The sequence below is a fragment of the Macaca thibetana genome, chromosome 19, assembly GCF_024542745.1.
Source record: "Macaca thibetana thibetana isolate TM-01 chromosome 19, ASM2454274v1, whole genome shotgun sequence".
Lineage (NCBI taxonomy): Eukaryota > Metazoa > Chordata > Mammalia > Primates > Cercopithecidae > Macaca > Macaca thibetana.
The window spans coordinates 559,521-564,844 of record NC_065596.1 but is presented as its reverse complement, the minus strand read 5'-3'; the positions used below and the strand labels follow the sequence as shown (position 1 = coordinate 564,844).

The 5,324-nt window shown below is 43.1% G+C and overlaps 1 protein-coding gene across 1 annotated transcript in view; it reads left to right on the top strand.

The window, feature by feature from the left end:
• The window catches only part of LOC126942223 (zinc finger protein 724), a 715,842-nt gene that overhangs the window by 658,190 nt on the left and 52,328 nt on the right, over positions 1 to 5,324 (top strand). The gene's annotated exons all lie outside the window — the stretch shown is intronic.

Genomic DNA, 5,324 nt, shown 5'->3' with positions numbered 1-5,324 from the left:
GCCTGATTGGACGGTCCCAGCCCAGCGTCCCTGATTGGATGATGTTTAAGGCCCCGCCCCTTCGGGCCCTGAGTGACAGGAGATGTTATCAGATGCTTCTGATAACAAAAGGCTGCAGCCTTTCCAGGCAGGGCTTCCTCCCTGAGCTGAGCCAGGCCCACCCCAGAGCATGGGAAAATTCTTTCTCTTCTTTACTCTCTTTTTAAATGTATTCAAAAGTGAACAAATATAGTTTACTGCCATGTTAATAATACATAAAATTTTTGTTCAACAGTAAATCAATTTTTACTTTAGTAATAGTGTATTATCAATACTGAAGACCGGGCGTGATGGCTTACTCCTTTAATGGCATCAGTTTGGGTGGCCGAGGCGGGGAGATAACCTGAGGTCAGAAGTTCAAGACCAGCCTGGTCGACGTAGTGAAACCGCTTCTCCACTAAAAATACAAAAATTAGTCAGGTGTGGTGATGGGCGCCTGTAATCCCAGCTACTCAGGAGGCTGAGGCAGGAGAATCATTTGAACCCAGGAGGTGGAGGTTGTAGTGAGCTGAGATCGGGCCATTGCACTCCAGCCTGGGCAACAAGAGTGAAACGCCATCTCAAAAAATAAAACAAAAAAAACCCTAAACCTAATTTTAGTAAAATCTTATAAATAAATCCATCAAATTTGTCATTTTTGAACACTCTAACTTTCACATAAATTTTATAATCTCTTTTTTGTTTGTTTGTTTGTTTGTTTGTTTGTGACAGTCTCCCTCTGCCGCCCAGGCTGGAGTGCAGTGGCGCGATCTCAGCTCAGCGAAAGCTCCACCTCCCGGGTGCAAGTAATTCTCCTGCCCCAGCCTCCCCAGAAGCTGGGATTACAGGCGCTTGCCACCACGCCTGGCTAATTTTTGTTTTTTTAGTAGAAACAGGGTTTCACCATGTTGAGGCCAGGCTGGTCTCAAACTCCTGACCTCAGGCAATCCGCCCACCTCAGCCGCCCAAAGTGCTGGGATTACAGGCATGAGCCATGGCGCCCGGCCTTATAATCTCTTATAATTTTTTAACTTTTTCTATTTTATTTTATTAGATTTTTTTTTTTTAACTTGAAACAATCTTTATTTTTATCTTTTTTTGTTTTTAGACAAATGTTGCTCTGCCAGCCAGGCCAGAATGCAATGACTTGATCTCAGCTCACTGCAACCTCCGCCTTCCTGGGTTCGAGCGATTCTTCCGCCTCAGCCTCCCGAGTAGCTGGGATTACAAGCGCCCACCACCACGCCCAGCTAATTTAGCATGGTGGCCTGAACCTGTAGTACCAGTTATTCAGGGACTGAAGTAGGAGGACTGCCTGAGCCCAGGAGGTTGTGGCTGCAGTGAGCCCTGATCAAGCCACTGCTCTCCATTCTGGGTGACAGAGTGAGACCATTTCTGGAAAAAAAAGCCAAAGCATATAAACTTCAACTTATGGGGTTTCGGGGGTTTTATTTTTGTCTTAAATTATTATATTTCAGTAGTTTTGGGGTACAGGTAGTATTTGGTTACATGGGTAAGTTCTTTTGTGGTGATTTCTGAGATTTAGGTGCACCAATCGCCCAAGCAGTGTGCACTGTATCCAATATGTAGTCTCTCATCCCTCACTCCCTCTCCCACCCTTCCCGCTGTGTGCCCAGAGTCCATTATATAATTCTGTTTAATTTTTAATTTTTTAATTTTTTTTTTTTTTTTTTTGAGACGAAGTTTCGCTCTTGTTGCCCAGACTAGAGTACAATGGCGCGATCTCGGCTCACCGCCACCTCCGCCTCCCAGGTTCTAGCGATTCTCCTGCCTCAGTCTTCCCGAGTAGCTGGGATTACAGGATGCGCCACCATGCCCGGCTAATTTTGTATTTTTAGTAGAGACAGGGTTTCTCCATGTTGGTCAGGCTGGTCTTGAACTCCCGACCTCAGGTGATCGCCTGCCTCGGCCTCCCAGAATGCTGGGATTACAAGCCTGAGCCACCGCGCCTGGCCCCATTATATAATTTTTATGCCTTTGTATCTTCATAGCTTAGCTCCCACTCATAAGTGAGGACACACAATATTTGGGGTTTTATCCCTTTTTTCTTCTTTTTTTTTTTTTCCGAGAGGGAGTTTGCTGTGATTACAGGCATGAGCCACCCGTGCCTGGTCCATTTTTTGATGTTTTAATTATGGTCTTTTCTGTTTGTATGTTTGTTTGTTTGTTTTTGAGATGGAATCTCGCTCTCTGGCCCAGACTGGAGTGCAGTGGTGCGATCTCGGCTCACTGCAACCTCCGCCTCCTGGGTTCAAGCGATTCTCCAGCCTCAGCCTCCGGAGCAGCAGGGATTACAGACATAAGCCATCGCACCCTGCTAATTTTGTGTTTTTAGTAGAGGCGGGGTTTTACCATGTTGGCCAGGCTCCTCTGGAACTCCTGACCTCAGGTGATCCACCAGCCTTGGTCTCCCAAAGTGCTGGGATTACAGGCATCAGCCACCATGACCAGCCAATTATGGTCATTCTTGCAAGAGTAAGGTGGTATCACATTGTGGTTTTGATTTGCATTTCCCTGATCATTAATCATCAGTGATGTTCAGTATTTTTTGTTGTTATTGGCCATTTGTATATTTTCTTTTGAGAATTGTTTAAGTCACATCTGTCTTTGTTTTTGTTGCATTTGCTTTGGGGTTCTTGGTCATGCACTCTTTGCCCAAGTCAATGTCTAGAAGAGTTTTTCCAATGCTTTAGAATTCGGGTAGTTTCAGGTCTTAGATTAAGGTATTTGATCCATCTCGAGTTAATTTTTTTATAAGGTGAGAGATGAAGATCTTTTTTTTTTTTTTTTTTTTTTTTTTTTTTGAAACGGAGTCTTGCTGTGTCGCCCAGGCTGGAGTGCAGTGGCGTGATCTCAGCTCTGCCCCCCAGGTTCAAGCAATTCTCTGCCTCAGCCTCCCGAGTAGCTGGTATTACAGGCACCCGCCACCATACCCAGCTAAATTTTTTTTTGTATTTTTAGTAGAGACGGGGTTTCACCATCTTGGCCAGGCTGGTCTTGAACTCCTGACCTCGTGATCCACCCACCTCAACCTCCCTAAAGGCTGGGATAACAGGTATTATGACCCTCTGTGCCCAGCCGAAGACCCAGTTTTATTCTTCAATATGTGGCTTCCCAATTATGCCAGCACCATTTATTGAATAGGGTGTTATTTCCCCACTTTATATCTTTGTTTACTTTGTCAAAGATCAGTTGGCTGTAAGTATTTGGGTTTATTTCTGGTTTCGCTATTCTGTTTCATTGGTCTAAATGTCTATTTTTATACCCATACAATGCTGTTTTGGTAACTATACCCTTGTAGTATAGTTCGAAGTCAGATAATGTGATGCCTTCAGATTTGTGTGTGTGTGTGTTTTTGGTTTTGTTGGGTTATTTTTTTCTTCTTGCTTTAACTATGGAGGCTCTCTTTTTATTTTATATAAATTTTAGGATTTTTTTTACTTCTGTGAAGAATAATAATGCTATTTTGATGGAAATTACATTGAATTTGCAGATTGCTTTTGGTAGGTTTATCATTGTTGCAATAGGATTGCTACCCATCCATAAGCATGAAATATGTTTCCATTTGTTTCCATTGTCTGTGATTTCTTTTAGCAACATTTTGTAATTTTTCTTGTAGAGATCTTTCACCACCTTGGTTAGACATATTCCTAATTATTATTTTTTTTGCAGCTATTTTTAAATGAGTTGAGTTCTTAATTTAAGTCCTAGTTTGGTCACTGTTAGTGTACACCAGTGCCACTAATCTGTGCACATTGATTTTGTATCCTGAAATTTTACTGAATTTACGTATCAGATCAAAAAGCTTTTTTTTCTTTTCTTTTCTTTTCTTTTTTTTTCTTTTTGAGACAAGTCTTACTCTGTCGCCCAGGCTGGAGTGCAGTAGCATGATCTCAGCTCACTGCAACCTCTGCCTCCTGGGTTCAAGTGATTCTCCTGTCTCAGCCTCCCTAGTAGCTGGGATTACACCCACTTGCCACCGCGCCTGGCTAATTTTTGTATTATTGGTAGAGACGGGGTTTTACCACGTTGGCCAGGCTGCTCTTGGACTCCTGACCTCAGGTGATCCACCTGCCTCCACCTCCCCAATTGCTGGGATTACAGGCTTGAGTCGCTGCACCCAGCCCTAAAAGCTTTTTAGATGAGTGTTTAGGGTTTCCCAGCTATACAATTATATCATTGATAAGCAGTGACAGTTTGACTTCCTCTTTACCAATTTAGATGCTGTTTATTTTTTGCTTTACTCTGATTGCTCTGGCTAAGACTTCCATTACTATGTTGAATAGAAGTGGTGAGAGTGGGCATTATTGTCTTGTGTTCTCAGAAAAAATCCTTCCAACTTTTTCCCATTCAGTGTAATGTTGGCTGTTTATCATAGATAGTTTTTTTTTTTTTTCCATACGGAGTCTTGCTCTGTCGCCCAGGCTGGAGTGCAACGGCACAATCTCCGCTCACTGCAATTTCCACCTCTGGGACTCAGCCTCCCCAGTAGCTGGGACCACAGGCACCCGCCATCATTCCTGGCTAATTTTTGTAGTTTTGTACAGATGAGGTTTCACCATGTTGACCAGGCTGATCTCAAACTCCTGACCTCAGGTGATCCGCCCACCTCTGCCTCTCAAACTATTGGAATTACAGGCGTGAGCCACCACACCTGGCCTGTCATAGATGGCTTTTATGACCTTACAATATGTTCCCTCTATCCCAATTTTGCTGAGGATTTTAATCATAAAGGGATGCTGGATTTTGCCAAATGATTTTTCTGTGTATTTTGAGATAATCATATAATTTTTGGTTTTAATTCTGTTTATTTGGTGGATAACGTGTATTGACTTACCTATGTTAAATCATCTCTGCATCCCTAGCAGACTGACTTCAAGTGATCCACCCGCCTCATCCTACCAAAGTGCTAGGATTACAGGCATGAGCCACTGCACCCAGCGGCAATTTTTTATTACTAGTTTAATCTTGCTACTTGTTATTGGTCCGTTCAGAGTTTTTATTTCTTCCTGGTTTAATTTAGGAGGGTTGTATATTTCCAGGAATTTATGGAATTCCTCTAGGTTTTCTAGTTTGAGCATGTAAAGGTATTCATAGTAGCTTTGAATGATCTTTTATTTCTTTCTTTTTATTTTTTTTTTTGAGATGGAGTCTGGCTCTCTCGCCCAGGCTGGAATGCAATGGCCGGATCTTGGCTCACTGCAAGCTCCGCCTCCCGGGTTTACACCATTCTCCTGCCTCAGCCTCCCGAGTAGCTGGGACTAGAGGCGCTGGTCACCACACCT